The sequence below is a fragment of the Corythoichthys intestinalis genome, chromosome 16 (assembly GCF_030265065.1).
Source record: "Corythoichthys intestinalis isolate RoL2023-P3 chromosome 16, ASM3026506v1, whole genome shotgun sequence".
Lineage (NCBI taxonomy): Eukaryota > Metazoa > Chordata > Actinopteri > Syngnathiformes > Syngnathidae > Corythoichthys > Corythoichthys intestinalis.
The window spans coordinates 43,643,315-43,668,837 of NC_080410.1; the positions used below are offsets into that span (position 1 = coordinate 43,643,315).

General features: G+C 39.0%; 1 protein-coding gene across 9 annotated transcripts in view; it reads left to right on the plus strand.

The window, feature by feature from the left end:
• The window catches only part of LOC130932163 (adhesion G protein-coupled receptor L1-like), a 510,564-nt gene that overhangs the window by 329,662 nt on the left and 155,379 nt on the right, over positions 1–25,523 (plus strand). Inside the window, exon 1 of one of the 9 annotated variants that reach the window (XM_057861615.1) lies at positions 16,775–17,014. The exons of the other annotated variants lie outside the window; for them this stretch is intronic. The gene's annotated coding sequence lies outside the window, so the exon portion shown is untranslated. Of the gene's footprint in view, positions 1–16,774; positions 17,015–25,523 lie in introns of those variants that run through there. 9 annotated transcript variants of the gene reach the window in all.

Below are 25,523 nucleotides of genomic sequence, written 5' to 3' on the forward strand. Positions count from 1 at the left end.
CTAGTAGGTCGCCATTCTCATGGTCATAAAATCGGTGGCACCCAAGCGCCAGCAGAGGGCGACAAAACTCCAAAAAACACAAGTAACAAGTGCACATGACCCTGTGATGTCATTTTAATCTGTTTGAGCGGGGCATGTGCGTTAATTGCGTCAAATATTTTAACGCGATTAATTTTTAAAAAATAATTGCCGCCCGTGAAATTTGACAGCCCTAGTTCATACATTACTACTACTAATTTAATTGAAAGCTTTTGTATGAAATCATTTTAATTTATATATTTTTAACTCGAGAAAACTAAAAGGGGAATTTATAAATATTATTCAATTTCTATTTAATCCTATTTAAATTTAATTTCAGCGAGAAACATGTTGTTGATGCACAAAATTCACTTTTTCCGCAACACAAAATGATGCATCGAGCCCGCTGGCCTTGAGTTTGACACCTATGAGCTCTACTCTGTTTTATTAGCAAATGACTAGTGATTTAGTACAAATTCATTACTGGTCCAGCACACCCTTGACAAGAAATGAGCTTGCATGTAGCCCCTGAACTACAATGACAGGCCCTCTCTAATAGGGCGTCTTTTTGGAAAACTATTCATTTGCATTCAAGAGTTGCCTTTAGATGTTTGCGCCAATGAGACGCTTTTGTAAAGAGTGAAGAAACTGGAGAGGACACATTATGAAGGCCAGGGAGCCCCAGCGACAATGTGTGTGTGCGGGTGTGTTTTGCTGTTGCTCATTAGAGTGGGAGTAATTGATAGGCTTGTAGAAAGCATTGAGCAGAGTGATTAAGGCGAGAGAGGGCAGCGCCTCATTTCTCAAAAGGGCTCTGAAAAGACGAGGAAGGCTGAAGCAATCACGCAAGTGACCGAGGCGGCCTTAAATTCGCCTCTCCGCGTCGCCCCGACGCCTTGAAGAGTTCGTGTCGGTTTTCAGCGCGATTTGTCCTCAGGTTCATGTGCTGACTCTCTCTCTGTGTGTTCGTCTTTTTTTTTTTTCCAGGATGACCGACAGAAAAGGAAAAGGAAGTAAACAGAAGTATCTTCTTCTTTGCAGCTCTTTCTTTTCTCTCTTTTTGCATGATACCATCTCCACAGTGTCATTAAAATCATTCCATTTTTAGGGGATAATTAAGAATTTTGTTGTTGTGTAGGAAATTAGTTGAAATGTGACTTTTTTTTTTTTTTTTAATTCAGTTGGTTTTTCATTGCAAATGAATTGGACGGCTACAGTCTCTTCCAAAAGTCTTGTCGCTTATCCATTTTGTAGAAACAATTGCTAATAACCTGACTTTTGATTATTCAATTGGTTTCAGAAATGGCTCATATGAAAGCTAAGACCCTCCCAAATGATGTTGAATGTACAAAAATATATTTGTTTCCCTGAAAAAAGATTTATCATTAAATGAAGATGTTAAGGTCAAATTTTGGCAAGACAAAAGTTTTGTCGCCTACAGAAAGTAGTGTGAAAATTGAACAAACAAATGTACTTTGAATACAACATGTTACATAACCAAAACGAATTAAGGAGTGGGGCTGAGAGATCCAAATTTAATATTTTGTATGACTTCCATGGGCTTGAAGGACTGCATCCATGCAGTTCGGCAAGGATTCATACAATTTATTGATGAAGTCATCAGGAACATCAAAGAAAGCAGTCTTGCATGGCTCCCAGAGTTCATCAACATTCTTGGGTTTCGTCTTCCATGCTTCCTCTTTCATCTTGTTCATGTCTGGTGACTGGGATGGCCAGTCCTGGAGGATCTTGATCTTCTTTGCCTTGAGGAACTTTGAGGTAGAGATTGAAGTATGCGATGGAGCACCATCCTGCTGCAGAATTTGTCCCTTTTTATGGTTAGGAATGTCAGGTGCAGCTAGGATTTGTTGATATTTCAGACTATTTATGTTGCCTTCCACCCTGCAGATCTCTCGCACATCCCCAAACTGGATGTAACCCCAGACCATGATTTTGCCACCACCAAACGTCACAGTTTTCTGAGTGAATCTCGCATTCATGTGGGCTCCAGTAGGTCTTAGTGGTGTCAACAATAATCGATGCAGCGATGCATCCCGATGCGGGGCATAGACGATTCGATTAGATGCGGGCAACAAGCCGATTCGATTCAGCGCATTTTAAAATATATAAGTACGTTCAAAAATCTTCCCTGCGCAATTCCGGTGATGCAACGGATTTGGTTTCCCCATTTGTATTATTATTCTCATGTTTCATTTTTTTACACACACATAACTCTGGTCAAGTTTCCCACCAACCTCTTAGAAGCCAAAATGTCTCAGATGTCTGCTTTCAGTGTCTTGGGTGCATCAATAATCTTTCTCGCTCCCTCTTTCTCCGCTTCAGCCATTGTTATGTTATGTCCTATCTCTTAGAGGTTAGACCTTTTGCCTGGGTCGGGCCCCAAAAGCATTCACGTTCGGGTCGGGTCGGGTCGGGCCGCCGCGCCGACTAATACATTGTTTAAAAAAAAAAAAAAATGGAGAAAACTGAAAGCAGGCTCTCTGTATTGTGCCGCCCACTTTTTCTTCTCCTCCTCCCGCTGTGGTGCTTGCGATTCGTTACAACAGACACTTTTATGTATGCACACAAAGGCAACACAAATGTGATCCTTTTGAATCTTCTCCTCTGTGTGTCTGCAAAACCGTTTTTTTTTTAATTATTATTATTATTAAACTTTCCCAGCGTTATTTGGTTGTGTAAATGCTTTTATAATGATCATAAAAATATGTAGACTATTTAAACATTAAGAAAACTTGCCTTTTTTCTGCCAACTCGAAGAAATGAAAATAAGTTGCTGCTACTGCATTTTGTTTTGTTTTTCCGCGTCACTCCAACAAATAAAAAAAAATTAAAAATCAGGTTTTTCGGGCTGGGCCTGCAAATCTAATTGATCGGGCTCGGGCCGGGCCGGTTTGGGCTTCAATACCAGCAGGCCGTTTCGGGTCGGGTTGGATTTTTTAGGCCCGATCTAACCTCTATTGCTTATATATAGTGGGCTAGGCTTACATTTGACTTTTGTTCTACATTGCAATTTAATTGATGTTTTGTTTGCAACTGAACTGATCCCTGGATTGATATTGCGATAAAGATGCTGCTGCACTACAATATTTTCTTTGTCGTTTTCTTTAATATTTACTTGAATATTTTTATTGATGGGTCGTTGTGACTAAAATACAGTGACTGTTATTACTGATTTTGCACTGGAGTTCAGATGTTGCACTGTGTGAAAGGCTGCTACTTTGTGTAAAAAAAAAAAAAAAGAAAGCCCTGGTCTCATTCAAAGCACTAATTAAATGCTGTGATCTGTTTTTTTTTTTTTTTTTTTTTTTTAAATACATATATATGAAAGTATTTTCATTTGACTTCAACCAGGAGTGACAAAAGAGCCAATAAAAAGTTGATTAATGTCTTACCGCTTGTGTCGCCTCATGATTCACGAAAAAATATGCTTTGCTTTAGAATTTTAATGCATCCCAGGCTTTAATGCATCGCGATGCATTGCCGAATCGAACCGAATCGAATAGTGACCCTCTGAATCCAATTGAATTGAATTGAATCGAATCGAATCGTGGCCCTCCAAATCGTAATCGAATCGAATCGCGAGGGCAGTGCCGATGCACACCTCTAGTAAGTCTCCTGCAATATTTGCAGTGACTGTGGTGTAATTTAGTGGAAGATTCATCTGAAAAATCCACCTTTTGCTGGGTGAAATATCAACAAATCTTAGCTGCCTCTTGCATTCCTAACAATAAAAAGGGACAAATTCTGCAACAGGATGGTGCTCCATCGCATACTTCAATCTCTACCTCAAAGTTCCTCAAGGCAAAGAAGATCAAGGTCCTCCAGGACTGGTCAGCCCAGTCACCGGACATGAAGATCATTGAGCATGTCTGGGGTAGGATGAAAGAGGAAGCATGGAAGACGAAACCCAAGAATGTTGATGAAATCTAGGAGGCATGCAAGACTGCTTTCTATGATATTCTTGATGACTTCATCAATAATTTGTATGAATCCTTGCCGAACCGCATGGATGCAGTCCTTCAAGCCCATGGAAGTCATACAAAATATTAAATTTGGATCTCACAGCACCACTACTTAATTTGTTTATGTTATGTAACATATCTTTGTATTCGAAGTACATTTTTTCGTTCAATTTTCACACTACTTTCTGTAGGCGACAAAACGTTTGTCTTGCCAAAATTTGACATTAATATCTTCATTTAATGATAAATATTTTTTCAGTGAAACAAATATATTTTTATATATTCCACATCATTTGGGAGGGTCTTAGCTTTCATATGAGCCATTTCTGAAACCAATTGAATAATCAAAAGTCAGGTTATTAGCAATTGTTTCTACAAAATGGATAAGCGACAAGACTTTTGGAAGGGACTGTAACAATAACAATTTTATGGACAAATAATGCTATTTACAATGGCGGCAGAGAGTTGGGGGGGCGCGAAACGTCTTCCTCGGGGGTGGCGTAACAGAAAATAATTGAGAAGCACTGCACAAGAGCAAGGACATGTGCCACAGTTTGAGAACCACTGCGCTCATGTTACAATTTATTTTTGCCATTTGTAAGTCTTAATAACCGTAAATATTGGCATGTAAAACACTTGTTGGCTATAAATCTAAAGCTAAAAACAGGAAATGGGGCTAAAAATGTCGTTCACTGTACATAAGCTCAAAACTTACTAAACCTGAGCATCAAATGTGCAAGTGTGCCATGCAGTGATCCAAGATGAAAGCTGAGTCCATCCGCCCCCGCCAAACAACCTTGCTCTTCTTAATGACTCCTTTCCCAGTTGGCGTCCGTTGTTGCGGCTCCCCTCCCCCCCAAGGTTCAAAGAAGGTTCGCATCCACAGCCTGTTTACCCCCGCGGGCGTCGCCGGCATCTTCACGAAGCGTCATTGTCCGGTTTGATCTGGGCGGATCATGAAAAAAACATCTTAAAAAGATCTCGCTCTACAGCTTAGATGCAAGACCGGCGAGATCAAGACTCCCACTTTCCACTTTTTTTTAGTCCCCCACCATGCCTCCTTCTCTAGTATTACTCTCTGACTTTAGTCAGGGTTGAGTTCATTCTCAACAACTCACAATCAAATTATGGATACTAGCCGTATTTGTGTTCAACACTGTTTGAGCATATAATGATATCATCCTTTTCACCTCTACGAGCCTGCCACTTCCTTTTGAGCACCTCTTGGTAAAATAATGAGCCAGTGCCATATGGACCTGACATAATTTATGCAGGGTGCCACTTCCTCCGCGATGACATCCATTGGAGTTGGCATCAAGTAGGACGGTTCAGTCCATTCAGTATACAAACGGTTTGACCTTTTGGATAAGTCATACTGCAAATGGAAAAAGCCATTCTCTTATGGCAGAGCTAGAATACACCAAATACATTCTGGTTTCACAAGTCCAAGTTAAGACTAGAATTCAGGGGCGGAAGCAGGCCTTTAAGGCTCTTAAGTTTGCGGACCCAACCAATGCCAAGCGAACTGTACTACACTGTATAAAAATGCGTAGGGGAAAATTAAACCACAAAAGTGCACTGATTGGTACTCCAAGTCACAGAGGCGCGCAATCAGTTTCACTTTCATGACATTTCTGCCTGTCAAAATTGTCGCCACTTCAAACAGCTGCCGTGAGAGGCTCCACTTGTCTCAGCCACTGTTACAGTGGGGCAAATAAGTATTTAGTCAACCACCAATTGTGCAAGTTCTCCTACTTGAAAAGATTAGTGAGGCCTGTAATTTTCAACAAGGGTAAACCTCAACCATGAGAGACAGAATGTGGGGAAAAAAACAGAAAATCACATTGTTTGATTTTTAAAGAATTTATTTGAGACTCCACCAAAGCCAGGTTAAGAACCACTGATCTAGTCAAATAATTTCCTTTGTTTTTTCTGAGTGTCAAAGCTTAGTTAACATTTTAATGCGTAAGATTATTCCACTTTAAGTAAATATTACTATTTGTTCTTATTAAGCTCATACATCTCAGTTTCACTTAAAAAAAATAAAATTGCTTCGATTCTTGAATTTGGAACACTGATGAAAAACAAGCTTCTTTTAACATTAAGACTCGTTTTGCTTGAAATAAGTCTGTGAAGATCATTTTCAGCTAGCTATTTTTCTTATTTCAAGAAATCTAAGCGAGTAAAGTTTACTTGAAGCACTGGCAGATCATTATTAACACTGTAAACAAGGGAATTTCATGTGTTTTTGCAGTGTACAACTACCGTAATTTTCAGACTACAAGGTGCACCTGACTATTAGCCGCCACCCACCAAATTTGACACGAAAACGGCATTTGTTCAAAGATAGCCGCACTCGACTATAAGCCGCCGCTGTCCTCACGGTATTATGGGATATTTACCCCAAAAGATATTAACCGGTAACACTTTATTTGACAGAGGCATCATAAAGCTGTCATAAGATCAAACGAAGCACCATGAAGCTTTGAACCAATTGGCTGCAAAGCTTCATTTGGCCATCACTGCGGGGGAGACGGTCAACCTCTGCTGCCAACACTGTTGTCGTCCAACATGCCTCCTAACATGCATTGCAGCGCTATATGTTGTGCTAATTATATCTTCAGTTACTGTTCCAGTTTTCATTAATTGCTAGTTAGGGTATTTCGTAGGGCTGTCAAAATTATCGCGTTAACGGGCGGTAATTAATTTTTTAAATTAATCACGTTAAAATATTTGACACAATTAACGCACATGCCCCGCTCAGACAGATTTAAATGACAGTACAGTGACCTGCCCACATGTTAATTGTGTTTTATGGAGTTTTGCCGCCCTCTGTTGGCGCTTGGGTGCGACTGATTTTATAGTCTTCAGCACCCATGAGCATTGTGTAAGTAATTATTGACATCAACAATGGCGGGCTACTAGTTTATTTTTTGATTGAAATGTTTACAAATTTGATTAAAACGAAAACATTGAGGGGTTTAATAATAATAATAATATAACATTTCTATAACTTGCACTAACATTTATCTTTTAAGAACTACAAGTCTTTCTAGCCATGGATCGCTTTAACAGAATGTTAATAATGTTAATGCCATCTTGTTGATTTATTGTTATAATAAACAAATACAGTCCTTATGTACCGTATGTTGAATGTATATATCCATCTTGTGTCTTATCTTTCCATTCCAACAATTTACAGAAAAATATGGCATATTTTATAGATGGTTTGAATTGCGATTAATTACGATTAATTAATTTTTAAGCTGTAATTAACTCGATTAAAAATTTTAATCTTTTGACAGCCCTAGTATTTAGTAACACTTTAATTGACAGTGGCACCATAAAACCATCATAATTAAGACATGACACTGCCATGAGCTTTTACAAATGCTTATGACAGATGTTGTTTAGTGTCATCTGGCAAATTATCTCACTTGAATGGGGTGTAAAGATCCAAGCTGGACATAAATGGAGTTAGTGACAGAATTCATAATGTTATTAATGCCCATATGACGGTTTTATGGCAGTCTTATGATGCTGAGAGTGTAACCAATTAACCCAATAAATTAACAAATAAGCAGCACTGGACTATAAGCCGAAGGTTTCAAAATGAGGGGAAAAAGTAGTGGCCTTTGATCCAAAAATTACATTATATAAAATGTATAGAAGCAAAGAAAAAATGATGATATACAATAAAATAATTAACCAGTGCAAATAGCCCGTTTGGAAGCCGAATGAATGGATTGATAACAGAAATATGCCTAGAGCTGGGAATCTTTGGGCACCTAACGATTCGATTACGATTACAATTCAGAGGCTCCGATTCGATTATAAAACGATTATTGATGCACCCCCCTCCTTTTTTTTTTTTTTTTTTTTTTTTAAATGTTTTGTACATTAGAACCAAAATTGTTCAAAAAATACTCTCAGGCTAAACCAAACTACTATTTCAGTATCAAGTTAACTATATAGCAGTAAACAAATATGCAAAAATAACAGTAAATAAAAAACTCCAGTCCCCATTCTGTATCAGCAGCTTTAAACTACATTCAATTCATTTAATGTTGTGAATCAACCGTTAAAGTTGTTAAAATTGCTCCCGTTATTCCATAATTTCCCTTTTGTCTACTTTCGACATGTGAAAGTTTTAAAACTATTTTAAAGATAGATTCAAGTCAATATTTTACCGATTTAGGAGTATTTTAGATAAAAGGTTAATTAGGTTCGCTTGGAAGGTTCGCTACAACAGCCTTGCAGGGAAGTGTACTGCTTTAAGATGGCGGCCGTTTACTAACGCCCGCATCTAGCTTTTTGTAGATGTGCTGCTAACGCTATTGAATCTATACTGCGTCTAGTCCTATATAAATGATATCTACCATAACATTGTGTGGATGTACTTTGTAGCAGCTTTTCGGCAGCAGTCAGGTATGTTGTTGTGTTTTTTTATCTCGTGGCATGAGTTGAGCTAGAGCCGTGAGTTGAGCATTGGCATTACCCGAGGGGCCGGGTAATGAGAAGCATGATGTTTAGCTACTCTCGCTTCGTTCCTCATTGCGTCCCGAAGCCCGCGTAGCGCGCTGAGTGTGTTGTACTTCCGCTTTACTTCGCATATTTCAATAATCGGAATTTGGATGTTTGTGAATCGTTCTCGAATCTTCCACGGCCGAATCGCGAATAATCTAAGAATCGGAAATTTTGCACACCTCTAAATATGCCTGTAATTTTACCCTTTTAGTTGATGAGTTAAGATCATAAATGCATTCATAAATTCAAATCAGTATCATGTGATCATTTACAATCGTTATACTACTAACCAATAATTTAATGAGATAATTTAATTCAACATTTTAATCATCTTATCAAAATTAATTTCACTAATACTGTATTTGTTACTGGATTAATTCAATTTTTAATGGGGTGCTGGCAAAATAAACAACATCTTACAGGATTCAGTGCTCTTGATTATGTAAACTATGGTTAGCACTGATTAAAAAAAATGCTCGACGGACAGTTGGAGAAGGAATTTTGCCTCTCTAAATAAGAGTACAGTTGGCGTCGACATGAGCGAAGCCTCTCAGAGCCACTCGTATAAAAGAAGTGGCGCTTTTGGCGAGGGTGCGAGGCGCCAAAAAAAACACTCGAAGCCGTCGGGCACCTCGTTTTTGGCTCGCCTAAATGCCGTGGGCTCTTCAAAGAGGAGGAGAACAAACAGGCGCGAGAGGGAAAAAAGGCGAGGGCATGACCGAGGGGCTCCTTTTCTTCCCTCAAACAGAGACCTCACTATACCGCCGTTAAAGGCGGCCATTATTGGGACCGTCTTTATCCATTGAGCCTGAAAGCGAGAAAGCTGCCATAATGCCACCCCAGGGTGCGAGCTTTCCACATTCACAAGCGTGACAAGTAAAAGTGTCAGCCACCATGCTGGCTCTCAATTACTGTCTTAATACTGGAGCAATTGACGCCGCTCCTTTTTCATTAAATGTTACAGGAGAGGGTTTGGGTCACGCTAGTCGCGGCAGCAGACGGAGCGTACAGTGCAGCTCAGACAGGGAACAATCCATTTGGAATTGGAGACCGTCAATATGTTTGTTGTTTCCACTCGGGGTGTAAAATCATTTGCTTTGAAGGTCATGCTCGGGTTAAGTGCAAAAGAAGTACTTGAAGTTTTACTCGGCACTCAATAACCTCCCACGATAACCATATACACTGCAAAAACACAACTCCTTAAAACTAGCGAAATTCCATTGTTTTCAATGTGACTAATAGAAATAACTAATTTTCAGACTATAAACCGCTACTTTTTTCCCTCATTTTTAATCCTGCGGTTTATAGTCCAGTGCGGCTTATTTGTTGATTTATTTGGGTTAATAGGTAACACTTTATTTGACAGCGGCATCATAAGACTGTCATAAGAACATCACAATTATGACATGACGCTATCATGGGCATTACTGAATGCTTATGACAGATGTCAATATGTGTCATGTGGCATATTATTTCACTAACTCCATTTATGTCCAGCTCAGATCTTTTACGGCCATTCAAAAGTGACATAATTTGCTGGATGACACTAACCGACCTCTATTATAAGCATTCATTAATGCTTATGATATTGTCTTGTAATAATTATGACTGTCATATGTAGAGATGTCCCGATCGATCGGGATGCCGATCGATTGTGTCCGATCACGTCATTTTCAAAGTATCGGAATCGGCAAAAAAAATATCGGCCATGCCTTTTTTTAATTATATATATATATATTTTTTTTTTTTTAATTTATTTTTTAATCGTTTTCTAAATGTATTTAACGTTACAGACATAATATGTTACACTCAGCCAGAGTCTTTAGTTTAGGCTTAAGGTACCAATAACGGCGGTAATTAATTTTTAAAAAATGTATCACGTTAAATATTTAACGCAATTAATGCATGCGTTTCACGACCCACTCACGCCTTGTCGCGCTCAATCTGTAATGGTGCAGTTTTACCCATTTAGAGAGATAAAAGGCAGCGTAAAATGAGTAGAGTGAATTTTGGCAGCCTTTGGATCCTTTATAATAGGCTAAAGCCTTACAATCCCTCTCCCTACGATTAGAAATATCATGGGAAGTAATGTGGGGAAGCAAGGTAGCAATTGATCTTTTTCTTAACCCCTTATGTTATTTCCCAACGCAGAGAAGCAGAGAAGATATATGAACTGGTAGCACTACGCACAGTCATGGGTCCACTTCCCATCATGCATTTGGGTTGAATGGCTGCAGTATCATTTACTGAAAGCTCAACAAATACACTAGATGGCAATATTTAGTCTCAATATACAAAGTCACAAGTCTTTCTATCCGTGGATCCCTCTCACAAAAAGAATGTTAATAATGTAAATGCCATCTTGAGGATTTATTGTCATAATAAACAAATACAGTACTTATGTACTGTATGTTGGATGTATATATTCGTCCGGGTTTTATTCATTAATTTCTTCATGCATTGCCAAAATGTATATGATCGAGAAAAATTATCGGGAATGATTGGAATTGAATCGGGAGCAAAAGAAAAGCAATCGGATCGGGAAATATCGGGATCGGCAGATACTCAAACTAAAACGATCGGGATCGGATCAGGAGCAAAAAAACATGATCAAAACAACCCTAGTCATATGACAGTATTATGGCACCGCTATCCAAGAAAATGTTAACAAATACCATAACTAGCAATTAATGAAACAACTGGAATAGTAACTGAAGAAATAATTAGCACACAACATGATTGTTATTTACATCGGTAGCGCCGCAATGCATGCTAGGAGGAATGTTGGATGACAACAGTGTTGAAAGCAGGTGGCAGCAGAGGTTGACTGTCTCCCCCAAGGGAGCAGTGATGGCCAAATGAAGCTTTTAGAAACAATAAGGCTTTGCACCCAATTGGTTTAAAGCTTAATGGTGGTTCATTTGGTCTCATGACAGTCTTATGATGCCATTGCCAAATGAAGTGTTACCAGTTAATATCCCATAACACAATGAGGACAACTGCGGCTTATAGTCCAGTGCGGCTTATCTATGAACAAATGCCGTTTTCATGTCAAATTTGGTGGGTGGCGCCTTATAGTCAGGTGCGCTTTATAGTCCAGAAATTATGGTAAGTGAAATTATCTGCCAGTGCTTCAAGTAAATTTTACTCAGATTTCTTGAAATAGGAAAAATAGCTAGCTGAAAATTATCTTAACGGACTTATTTTTGTCAGGTTTGCGGGCAGGCAAGTGATGTGTGGACCCAAGTGCAGGGAAAGTTGACGCTGACATGAACGTGGACATGCACATTGAAAATGTCGCGACAAGGAGTCAACAAGAACAGGGAACTTATACAGGTATAGACACAGACACGGGGTAACGAGTCAACGAGGAACAGGTGGTTGACACAGGAGGATGCAGGTTGGAGGATACACTAGGAGCAGTCACTCCAGGTGAAATCAAAGGGCAATCACAGGAATTAGTCACACTAGGAGGGAAAAGACACAAAACCTACCAATTTTAAGCAAAACGTTATTATAGTTCATGTTAAAAAAAAAAGCTTGCGTGTCATAAATTTTCTTATTTCAAGAAGAGGTTCAAAACATTATTTGAAGGCAAATTTTTCTTGATTAAGGTGGAAAAACTTAGATATATGGGCTTGATAAGAACAAATAGTAATATTTACTACAAGTAAATGTAATAATCTGACACATTAATCTGTTAACTAGTCTTTAACGCTCAAAACAAGAAGGAGAAAATTATTTGACTAGATTTAAGAAAAATCTGATTAAGACGTTATAAGTTTGCAGTGTAGTCATCACATTAAACAACTGGTTCATAGATTTATTGGGCATCTTAAAATATGACATTTTATTTGTGTCATTAAATCAATGGTTAATTTGTTAATTGTATATTGTAAATAATATTTTAGAATCTAAAAACCTATGGATTAAATTGTTCATTAAAATATTTATACAGGTAGTCGCTGGGTTACGAACGAGTTCCTTTACTAAACTGGCGACGTATTCCGAATTTCCGCCTTAATTGGAATTAAGTAGTACCCCTAAATACTTCCTGAATCTCAAAATAACTATCCAACAACACGTATTTTAAGTCATTGTACTGTCCTCGCTAAGACGTTGGAGTTAAGTCCTTGGTAGACAGCGAGCTAAGCTCCGAAATGACGAGTGGTTTGCTGACTTTATTCAGCTGCAACACTTGTAGAATGAAACTGAAATTAAATCTGTTTCATTTTCAATAACAGCAATTTAAATTTGCGTATACAGCAATAACAGTCCACACACACGATTAGCATGTATCAGTTAGCATCCGCACATCATCAAAAACAATCACATCAACTCGCCCGAAGCATTTGACCACAATTGGAGACAAAAATGGCGGACGACACTTCGCCGTCGTAAAGCCGAAATCACGCAAGTCAGGTACGTTGTAACCCGGGGACTACCTGTATAGATTTTGATAAGAGAAATATTTGTAAAATAACATATTTTAATCAGGTGCGTAACATTAAATTTGTAACCTAATCAGAAAATATAAATGTTTATGAACAAATTATTAAATAGTTATTTATTAATTACTGTAAAATGCACTTATTTACACTGATTTTTTTTGGTCTGGCACATATTTCTTTACACGTATCGGTAACACTCAGAGGTGGGTAGTAATGTGTTACATGCACTCAGTTATAGTTACTTATTATTATTAACTTTTTGAGAAAAATGTACCGTATTGGCCCAAATATAAGACGGCCGTGATTATAAGACGACCCCCTCTTTTTCAAGACTCAAGTTTGAACACCAAATTAATTTTCATACAGAAAATAATTACAGTACATCTGAAACAAATGATTATAACAATATACAGTGGGGAGAACAAGTATTTGATACACTGCCAATGGATTTTCCCATTGGCAGTGTATCAAATACTTGTTCTCCCCACTGTATTTGAGAGAAAAAGCATGTTATTTTGCCTCATTCAAATCTTAATATCTGAACATTTAAATATGCAAACTAAAGTGCAATCACATTCGTAAATGAATGGGTTCTGGTATTTGACATGTAAATAAACCAATCTATTGTGATAAAACAACAAAATTGCAATAACTGCATTAAACATCGAAGTGAAGTCTAACTGTAACTAGCCTTGAAACAAATTTAATAAGGAAAAACATTGCAATTAAATAATGCAAACTGGTTAAACTTGAGAGTAGCTTAGATCTGTCATGACAGAACATTGTTTCAATGATATCTGGCGCCATCTAGCGTCATGAATGGGTATAATGTCTAGACCGCGAATATAAGACGACCCCCACTTTTTCATTCTTATTTCAATGCAAAAAATACTGTCTTATATTCGGGCCAATACGGTACTTCTAAGAGTAGTTTTACTAAGCCATAATTTTAACTTTTACATGAGTAGATTTGTGAAGTCAAAACGCTATTCTTACTTCGCTACTTTGGTCTACACAAGAATCGTTACATGTTTAAGGGTTTAAGCCTCTGTCCCAGTTTTTATTTGACGCCGATTGACCTTAGAAAATCGATATATGATATAAATATATGATATGACGAGATATGATCCTTTTAATGTCATAATAGTAACTATGAAAGAACTATTTACTATTCAAACTAGGAACTTTTTTCTCCACTAGAGGGCACCATGCTCTTTGGACGAAAAAGGCTTCATTTCTGTCTTTTTTTTTTCCCACTCGGCAGAATTCAATGAATCCCCGACCCCCTTTTTTTTTTTTGTATATTTTTTGGCTTAATGTGGATATGTAATGGGTTATTGTACAGTATCATTACAACAACAGTACATATAGATAACTTTGTGTTGAGAAAAAAAGAAAACCATCTTTTAAAAAAAAAACAAAAATGTAAGCAGTTATTCAAAATGTCACTCATTGCTTGAGCATTCTTTTTACCAAATACTTTTTTACTTGTACTTTTACTTGAGTAATATTATTCTGAAGTAATGCTAATCTTACTCGAGTAAATTATTTGGCTACCCTACCCTACTCTGGTAACACTTTATTTGATGGTGTCGTCATAAAATAAGACCGACACAATTATGACATGACACTGTCATAAGAATTAATGAATGTTTATGACGGATTGTTATCAGGCAAATTTTGTCATTAACGCCATTTATTTCTAGTCCGCATCTTTTACATCCATTCAAAAGTGGCATCATTTGCTAAATGACACTTACAGTGGGGCAAATAAGCATTTAGTCAACCACTAATTGTGCAAGTTCTCCCACTTGAAAATATTAGAGAGGCTTGTAATTGTCAACATGGGTAAACCTCAACCATGAGAGACAGAATGTGGGGGGAAAAACAGAAAAGCACATTGTTTGATTTTTAAAGAATTTATTTGCAAATCATGGTGGAAAATAAGCATTTAGTCAATGCAAAAATTCATCTCAATACTTTGTTATGTACCCTTTGTTGGCAATAACGGAGGCAAAACGTTTTCTGTAACTCTTCACAAGCTTTGCACACACTGTTGCTGGTATTTTGGCCCATCCCTCCATGCAGATCTCCTCTAGAGCAGTGATATTTTAGGGCTGTCGTTGGGCAACATGGACTTTCAACTCCCTCCACAGATTTTCTATGGGGTTGAGATCTGGAGACTGGCTAGGCCACTCCAGGAATTTGAAATGCTTCTTACGAAGCCACTCCTTTGTTGCCCTGGCTGTGTGTTTGGGATCATTGTCATGCTGAAAGACCCAGCCAATTCTCATCTTCAATGCCCTTGCTGATGGAAGGAGATTTTCACTCAAAATCTCTCGATACATGGCCCCATTCATTCTTTGCTTTACACAGATCAGTCGTCCTGGTCCCTTTGCAGAAAAACAGCCCCAAAGCATGATGTTTCCACTCCCATGCTTCACAGTGGGTATGGTGTTTTTCAGATGCAATTCAGTATTCTTTCTCCTCCAAACACGAGAACCCGTGTTTCTACCAGAAAGTTCTATTTTGGTTTCATCTGACCATAAGACATTCTCCCAGTCCTCTTCTGGATCATCCAAATGCTCTCTAGCGAACCGCAGACGGGCCTGGACGATTACTGGCTTCAGCAGGGGGACACGTCTGGCAGTGCAGGATATAAGTCACTGGCGGCGCATGTGTTACTGATAGTAGCCTTTGTTACTGTGGTCCTAGCTCTCTGTAGGTCATTCATTTGGTCCCCCGTGTGGTTCTGGGATCTTTGCTCACCGTTCTTGTTATCATTTTGACGCCACAGGGTGAGATCTTGCATGGAGCCCTAGATCGAGGGAGATTATCAGTGGTCTTGTATGTCTTCCATTTTCTAATAATTGCTCCCACAGTTGATTTCTTTACACCAAGCGTTTTACCTATTGCAGATTCAGTCTTCCCAGCCTGGTGCAGGTCTACAATTTTGTCTCTGGTGTCCTTCGACAGCTCTTTAGTCATGGCCATAGTGGAGTTTGGAGTGTGACTGACTAGGGTTGTGGACAGGTGTCTTTTATACCGATAATGAGTTAAAACAGGTGCCATTAATACACGAGTGGAGCCTTGTAAGACCTCGTTAGAAGAAGTTAGACGAAGCCTCTTTGACAGCCAGAAACTTGCTTGTTTGTAGGTGACCAAATACTTATTTTGCACTTTAATTTGAAATAAATTATTTAAAAATCCAACAAAGTGATTTTCTGTTTTTTTCCCCACATTCTGTCTCTCATGGTTGAGGTTTACCCATGTTGACAATTACTGGCCTCTCTAATCTTTTCAAGTAGGAGAACTTGCACAATTGGTGGTTGACTAAATACTTATTTGTCCCATTGTAATAGCATCTGTCATAAGTGTTTATTCATGGTCATGACAACGTCATGTCATAACTATGATGATGAATTATAATTATGCCTAATGATGCCGATAAAGTGTTACCACGTATTTCTAATTATTTTAAGAGTCCTGATTTTTAATTGTATTGTATTGTATTTATTTATTTATTTTAACCTCTACTATGCATGATTTGGCATCTCTGGCCACCTGGCATCTCCATCTTTTCTCTCTTTTCTGTCTTCTTTTTCCTCCCCAGCTGAAGAGGAGCCACGCCGCGATCTTTTTTTTTCCCCCCAAGCAGGTCTTCCAGGCGCCGCACCTTTGGGAAGGGGTGTGGCAAATCCAGAGGGGCGGAGGTCGGGTCGAGAGTGTGCGAGATTTGCGGTGTTCGTGGGTTGGGAGGGAGGGTTTTTTTTCCCATGAAGTTGAATTATCCGAGCTAGGTGAGGCCATTTTCTCCTTCTCCTCCTCACATTTCAGTGGCCTTGAGAATCATAACGCAGACAATATAAGTTAGGCGAGAGAAAGGCCAGCGTTTTATTTAATCTCTCTTTTTTTTCCCCCTTTGGTTTTCCTTTCCCTCCCTCTCTCTCTCCCTCCCTCCCTCCGCTGTCTGTCTATTTTTATCTCTCTGTCTCCCTCTTTTTTCCGACGCTTGAATAGAAGTGGATCAAAAAGGTAACGACCGCTATGAACATAAAAACCACAGCTCGCCCCTTCCTCCTCCTCCTCCCCCGCCCTTCCTCCATAATCCCTCCTCTAACCCGGCACCTTGTGTTGTGTGCTCATGACGTCCAGATCCCCCCTTTATCTTCTTTCTTCTTTCTGTCTCTCTCGTTTATAACCAAAAACTCTAAAATCCTTCTAGATGTCCACGTGATGACACCAGGCTGAATTACGCACACACACACTGCCCCCACCCCTTCCAAAACACTCCATGAGAGATAAGCCGGCCATGAGTTCATTTCTCTCCTCTAATAAGCACTCGGTGTCTAAACCAACAGAACTTCACCGTATCATCTCATCGTCCCGCTCACGCCAGGATTTTTCTTTTGGACTTTTCTCTCTCGCTTGTTTGTCCAGCCAACACGTCTCCAGGTTCACTTGTCATCCTCGCCTCATTATTAATACCCCTTCATCAGCGTCTTTCTTGTACTTTTCCATTCATCTTTCCTCCATCGGTTTATCTCTCAGATGGTCCGTTACGAAGGCGGCGTCAATTTGCACACCCTCGTCCTCCTCTTTCTTCTTTCTACAGTGTGTCACCGCCATCTTTTCGTCTTTACGGCTCATGAAAAAGTGAAACCTGCAGCCGTTCCCATTCGGAGTGTGAAAATATATCGAAAAGGGGATACAGTGTATAACAAAAGTGAGTACACCCCTCGCATTTCTGCAGATATTTAAGTATATCTTTTCATGGGACAACACTGACAAAATGACACAATGAAAAGTAGTCTCTGTGCAGCTCATATAGCCTACTAGAGTTAATTTATTTTTCCCTCAAAATAACTCAAAATATAGCCATTAATATCCAAACCCCTGGGAATAAAAGTGAGTACACCCCTTAGAAACTACGTACATCCCTAAATGTCCAAATTGAGTACTGCTGGTCATTTTCATGTGACTCATTACAGGAATGATGTCAGCATTGCTGCAGAGATTGAAGAGGTGGGGGGTCAGCCTGTTTGTGCTCAGACCATACGCCGCACTCTACATCAAATTGGTGTGCATGGTTGTCACTAAAGATGATCAGGTCTGATCACGTCATTTTCAAAGTATCGAAATCGGCAAAAAAATATCGGACATGCCTTTTTTAATATATATGGCGAACAACACAGTCAAGACTGAAAAAGCAGTTTCTGTTCTTGCACTACTCTTTAAAAGAAACTGCTGTATTTTAAGCGAAAACAACTGTTGTGTTTGATACAACAATATGTCTATAAGCTGGCATAGCAGATTCATGGCACATTAAGCTTTTAATTTGCCCGTTTTACCCTGAAAACCCCAGTTTACAGACGTCGCACAACCGTTTTTGTTTCAACCCAGCCATGAAAACAAGTAATCATATTTATTATTCAAAATGTCATTTTTAGCTTAGAATCATTAATTGATGTCTAATATTTCGTTTAAAAAAAAAAAAACGACTTAAAAAAATTATTCACTAGCATATTTTAAACTTTTACAAAAATTACGTCACAATGAAAAAACTGGTATCTGTAAAAAAAAAAGTCACGGATATCTTCCTCATAACTATCGCTTAATTGTATTTTTATTGTTACTATCGCATTTTCTCCGATATGTCAGATGATAGCTAATAGATCTAAACAAAGAAAAATTTAAAACCAACATTTAAAAGGGTAAATATATGATATGAACATCTCAACTACTCCTTGATGTCTGCGATTTCTGCATCGCGAAACCCTTGTTATATTACCATGTTTCACTCATAAAATCCCAAGAAAATCCAGCTGTGGCCATTCACAGCTGTGTCTTGACACTCCGTGATACATGCTACATGGAGTTTTCAGATCAAAACAAGATAAGTACACGATAATATCTCGTTAAAGTCATGGCGTCTGTAATTCTGCTCTCGCGTGTTCTCACCACCAGATAGGGTTTTGCTGTTTAACATTTTTTTTTTTTTTTTTAAATGCCCTCCGGTTCAAAAATTTTCTTCCCCAAGAAAATTGAGATTTTAAGCTTTCCAATGATGTATCACACGTGCATATCGGACAATTTTGAATTCTGGTCAAATTGGGGGTCTCAGAGCGGAACTTCAAGTCACCTGAGTGTTTTCCGCCATATATACAGTATATATATATTTTATTAAATCGTTTTCTAATTGTATTTAACGTTACAGACAAAATGTCTTACACTCATCCAGAGTCTTTAGTTTTGGCTTATAGTAGGGTTAACAAATTTATCACGTTAACAGCAGTAATAACATTATAATATTTAAAGCAATTAACGCATGCGCTGCACTACCCACTCACACATTGTTGCCTTCAATTTATAATGGCACCGTTTTACGTATAAATAGAGCTAAAAGGCCACGCAAAATGAGTAAAGAGAATTGGGGCAGCCTTTGAAGCCTTTTTTTAATTGGCTAAAGACTTACATTCCCTCTCTCAACAATTAGAAATATCGTGGGAAGCAATGTGGGGAAGGAAGGTAGTAGTTGATATTTTTCTTAACATCCGATGTTATTTCCCAACGCAGAGAAGATAAATCAATTGGTACCACTAAGCACAGTCATGGTTGCACTTCCCATCATGCATCTGGGCAGAGGTTAAATGGCTTCAGTATCATTTACTGAAAGCTCAACAAATACACTAGATGGCAATATTTAGTCACAATATACAAAGTCACATTTATCCTTTAAGAATTACAAGTCTTTCTATCCGTGGATCCCTCTCACAGAAAGAATGTTAATAATGTAAATGCCATCATGAGGATTTACTGTCATAATAAACGAATACAGTACTTACGAACTGTATGTTGAATGTACATATTAGTCCGAGTTTTATTCTTTTTTTTTTTCTTAATGCATTGCTAAAATGTATATGATTGGGAAAAATTATCGGGAATGATTGGAATTGAATCAGGAGCAAAAAAAAAAAAAAGAGCAATCGGATCGGGAAATATCGGGATCGGCAGATACTCAAACTAAAATGATCGGCATCGGATCGGGAGCAAAAAAACATGATCGGAACAACCCTAGTTGTCACCCCAGGAGGAAGCCTCTTCTGAAGACGGTACACAAGAACGCCCGCCTGTCTCATCAAACCATAGGACATGGTTCCAGTAATCCATGTGCTTTGTTGACATGTCTTCAGCAAACTGTTTGCGGGATTTTTTGTGTACCGTCTTCAGAAGAGGCTTCTTCCTGGGGTGACAGCCATACACACCAATTTGATGTAGAGTGCAGCGTATGGTCTGAGCACTAACAGGCTGACCCCCCACCTATTCAATCTCTGCCGCAATGCTGACAGCACTCCTGTAACGACTCACATGAAAATGACAAGCAGTACTCAATTTGGACATTTAGGGATGTACGTAGTTTCTAAGGGGTGTACTCACTTTTGTTGCCAGGGGTTTAGATATTAATGGCTATATTTTGAGGGGAAAATTAATTAACTCTATTATATAAGCTGCACACAGACTACTTTTCATTGTGTCAAAGTGTCATTTTGTCAGTGTAGTCCCATGAAAAGATATTCTTAAATATCTGCAGAAATGCGAGGGGTGTACTCACTTATGTGATACACTGTATATCGTGATACTTTGTAGCCCAAAATGTTATCAATATGCTCCATATAGCGTTTTAAAAAGGTATTACAAATTTTTTTTTTTTTTTTTTAAACTAAGGAACAGTGTGCCATTCAAGAGAAAGTGTTGTTTTTAGCAGCCCTTTCAATTTTCGTCTTAGGCCATGTCTACACCAAGCAAGGTTTTTAAAAACTGGGGATCCTGCCCTCATACGTCCTGAAAAAAATAATTACATCTATACCAGCACGTTTGTAGGAAAAAAAAAAAGCTTCCACAGCCACCCGCATTCTTCGTTCGCATTAGCAGCTACTAATACACAACATGCCATATTGATTGATGACACCTGAAAATGTAGACAGCTACCAAAGAAAATGTGCAACAGTTACCTTTTAAAACCCCTTTGTTCGCAGAGGGCAAAAGGTGCAGGTCCAGGTGCTTGCTCGGTCGGTCCCTCGGAGTTTGGAGTCCCTGCCAAACATTGATGACTACAGTTTCCGGGTCATTGCTAAACTGTGGGTACAGATTAGTAATCTGTGGGTACAGTTTAGTAATCTGTGGGTACAGATTAGAAAACTGTGGGTATCATTTAGTAATCTGTGGGTACAGATTAGTCAACTGTGGGTACAGTTTGCTAAACTGTGGGTACAGTTTAGTAATCTGTGGGTACAGATTGCTAAACTGTGGGTACAGTTTAGTAAACTGTGGGTACAGATTAGTAATCTGTGGGTACAGATTAGCTATGATTTTTTTATTTTTTTCTACCCTGGCACCCGGGGGGCTCCGTAGAAATTAGTCTTAAACGGTACCCTATATAGTCTTAGAAAAAGACTTTGAAAGTCTTAAGTTTGGCCTTTTGAAACCTGCAGAAACCCTGTCTTTTACGTCGCCGAAAAATGAACAGGAAATGCCCCAAAATTAACTCGTTGCATGGCATTGGCTGCAACTGACGGTCATAGACGTCCAATCCGTTTGAAGTGGGAGGATGCCATCTTCCCAATTCAAACGGATTGGATGTCTAAAAGTAATAACCTTCTAATTCGCAGCAGAAGTATGAAAATAGATTGTTTTTCTGTTTCTTACTTGTAGATTGATTTCCTGACCAATGTATCGATAATTGTCATGCGATCACCAATACCATTTGTATCACAAATCATATCTTGAGGTAGCCAAAGGTTCCCACCCCTAGATCCCATAACCGACATCCTCCTGCCTTTGTCCTAAGGTCCAGAGAGGACAGAGAAAGCGGTATACGGTCGCGTGAGGGGTACTCCAAGCTCCTTGTAATGCAGCCGGTGGCCTCCTAAAGAGCCTCAATCAGCCTCAATCACAGGCGTCGCTAAAGAAATAGGAGCTCCCACCCCCACAGGCTCTTCAAGGCTCACCAAGAGTTCCCATCAGTGGTCGTCCCACAGGGTCAAAAATGTCGCCTAAAACTTGAACATTTTACTGATTAGGAGAGTGTGAATGGGAGAGGAATTGTAAAAATGAAATACTAATTTTAAAGAGATTTCAAAGAGCTTCAATTGACGGTGCTATACGAACAAGGTCTGCTCTTAAAATGAACTTTAAAATGAGCACGCAGTAACTGCGCTAAAACTAAAGAACACATCAACAACTTTCCCACTGTTCTAAAAGCTTTAATGTACCGTATTTTCCACACGATAAATTGCAACTAAAAACCATCAAATTTCTTAATGCGCCTTTTAATCTCCTGCGCCTTATATGTCAGTTTTAGTTAATCGTGGCATGTTTCCTTTAGCACAGCTCCATCAAGTGGATGCATAATGCAACCCTAACCACCACTAATACTACTATTACAATTAATGTTTCACCGATACTGATACCAGTATCGGCAGGAGGCACCAATCCGGACCAAAATGGTGGTATCGATATCGGCGAGTACCAAAAAATAAGGCGCCGATACCATTTACTGGAATCACTTAAATGCAGCTGTACTGTCCTCACCAAGACGCTACGGATCAGTTCTGGCTACACAGCGAGCTAAACTCCCAAATGACGATGCAGTACATCAGTATGATTTTTTTACTTTATTTTGCTGTTGATCCTAACGTCATAACTTGAAGAATGAAACTAAAAATAGGAATAAAACAAGCAGCTTCGTCCTCAGTAACAAACATGTTCCCAACAACACAAATCCGCGCTGATTAGCTGCTAATACAGTTATGACATTCACAAACGGTTAGCATGCGTTCGCTAGCGCCCGCACATCATCCAAACAACTACACAACTGGCTTTAAGTGTCCGATCGCGAGTGGAAACACACAACAACAAGACAAAAAATACGATACATACAGGCGTTGTCTCTGTAGATATTTTACAAGCCTCAAAAAATGCACATAGGCTCGCAGTTGTGTTTTCCTCTCACTCTTGCTATCTACAGATTAACAACCTTCTCACTGTTTAATGATAATGTTATTTTATAAATGAACTCATAGGCTGCCATTGACGTCTATCGCCATCAGTGACGCTGTAACACAAACTCATCCTGGTTCAAATAAGATTTGACAATAGGTAGTCCCCGGGCTACGAACGAGTTCCGTTCCTACGCTGGTGATGTGACCCGAATTTCTGCGCAAGTCTGAATTAACGCTTGAAAATTTCAAAATAGCTATCCAAAAAGTCCAAAAGTATTTTGTTTAATGGTGGAGGATACACTGCCCTCTGGTGGCAACGTTGGGTCTGGCTGGACTGTCGTTCAATAATGCTTCCATACAGGAGCACTCAGACATTTCACATGGGTAAAGGATTATGCGCTATGGTTAAGGCCACATAAGGCTGTAAGTTGCTTCAGCTAATATATGTTTGTTTATGTATTTGTAATTAAGTTTAGAGCTACAGTTTCTGGAGTTACGTTTGAGCGATTTGCCACAAAAATTGTAAATACAGTGGGGCCAATAAGTATTTAGTCAACCACCAATTGTGCAAGTTCTCCTACTTGAAAAGATTAGAGAGGCCTGTAATTGTCAACATTGGTAAACCTCAACCATGAGAGACAGAATGTAAAAAAAAAAACAGAAAATCACTTTGTTGGATTTTTAAACAATTTATGTTCAAATTAGAGTGGAAAATAAGTATTTGGTCACCTACAAACAAGCAAGATTTCTGGCTGTCAAAGAGGTCTAACTTCTTCTAACGAGGTCTAACGAGGCTTCACTCGTTACCTATATCAAGGCATTTGTTTTAACTCATTATCGGTATAAAAGACCCCTGTCCACAACCCAGTCAGTCACACTCCAAACTCCACTATGGCCACGACCAAAGAGCTGTCGAAGGACACCAGAGACAAAATTATAGACCTGCACCAGGCTGGGAAGATTGAATCTGCAATAGGTAAAACGCTTGGTGTAAAGAAATCAACAGTGGGAGCAATTATTAGAAAATGGAAGACATACAAGACCACTGATAATCTCCCCCGATCTGGGGCTCCATGCAAGCTCTGACCCCGTGGCGTCAAAATGATAACAAGAACGATGAGCAAAAATCCCAGAACTACACGGGGGAACCTAGTGAATGACGTACAGAGAGCTGGGACCACAGTAACAAAGGCTACTATCCATAACACAATGTGCCGCCAGGGACTCAAATCCTGCACTGCCAGACGTGTCCCCCTGCTGAAGCCAGTACACTTCCAGGCCCGTCTGCGGTTCGCTAGAGAGCATTTGGATGATCCAGAAGAGGACTGGGAGAATGTCTTATGGTCAGATAAAACCAAAATAGAACTTTTTGGTAGAAACACAGGTTCTCGTGTTTGGAGGAGACAGAATACTGAATTGCATCCGAAGAACACCATACCCACTGTGAAGCACGGGGGTGGAAACATCATGCTCTGGGGCTGTTTTGCTGCAAAGGGACCAGGACGACTGATCTGTGTAAAGGAAAGAATGAATGGGGCCATGTATCGAGAGATTTTGAGTGAAAATCTCCTTCCATCATGAAGGGCTTCGAAGATGAGACATGGCTGGGTCTTTCAGCATGACAGTGATCCCAAAGGGCAGGGCAAACAAAGGAGTGACTTCGTAAGAAGCATTTCAAGGTCCTGGAGTGGCCTAGCCAGTCTCCAGATCTCAACCCCATAGAACATCTGTGGAGGGAGTTGAAAGTCCGTGTTGCCCAACGACAGCCCCAAAACATCACTGTTCTAGAGGAGATCTGCATGGAGGAATGGGCCAAAATACCAGCAACAGTGTGTGAAAAGCTTGTGAAGAGTTACAGAAAACGTTTGGCCTCCGTTATTGCCAACAAAGGTTACATAACAAAGTATTGAGATAAACTTTTAGTATTGACCAAATACTTATTTTCCACCATGATTTGCAAATAATTTATTTGAAAATCAAACAAATAGATGAGGACTTGCTCACGATACAGCCAAACATAACTCCTGTTTTGTTTTTTGTTTTTCTCATGGCAAGGACAGTGTTGTTATCAACCTATCCTTTGTTAATATTTTTATTTTATTTTATTTTATTTTTTTCTCTCCTATCTACATCAAATATGCCATGAAAAAGACTATCTGATCTGTTATCTTAGATGTGGCTGAGAACTATTAAATCATGTCAATGTATTCCAAAGCTCAAATAAAAAGATGTACACAAAAAAAATCAAAATCAAACAATGTGATTTTCTGGGGGGTTTTCCACATTCTGTCATGTTGACAATTACAGGCCTCTCTAATATTTTTAAGTGGGAGAACTTGCACAATTAGTGGATGACTAAATACTTATTTGCCCCACTGTACGTTAGCATTTGTAGCATGTAAGCTAGTTAGACTAACTTAATCTACTAAATTTACATATTGATTAGACTAGTTAGACGTTTGAATACCAATCGTTTTGTGTCAAGTGTTTTATTGTTAAAACGTGTGTTGTTTTGAACAGACGTGGACATACTGTATGTATGT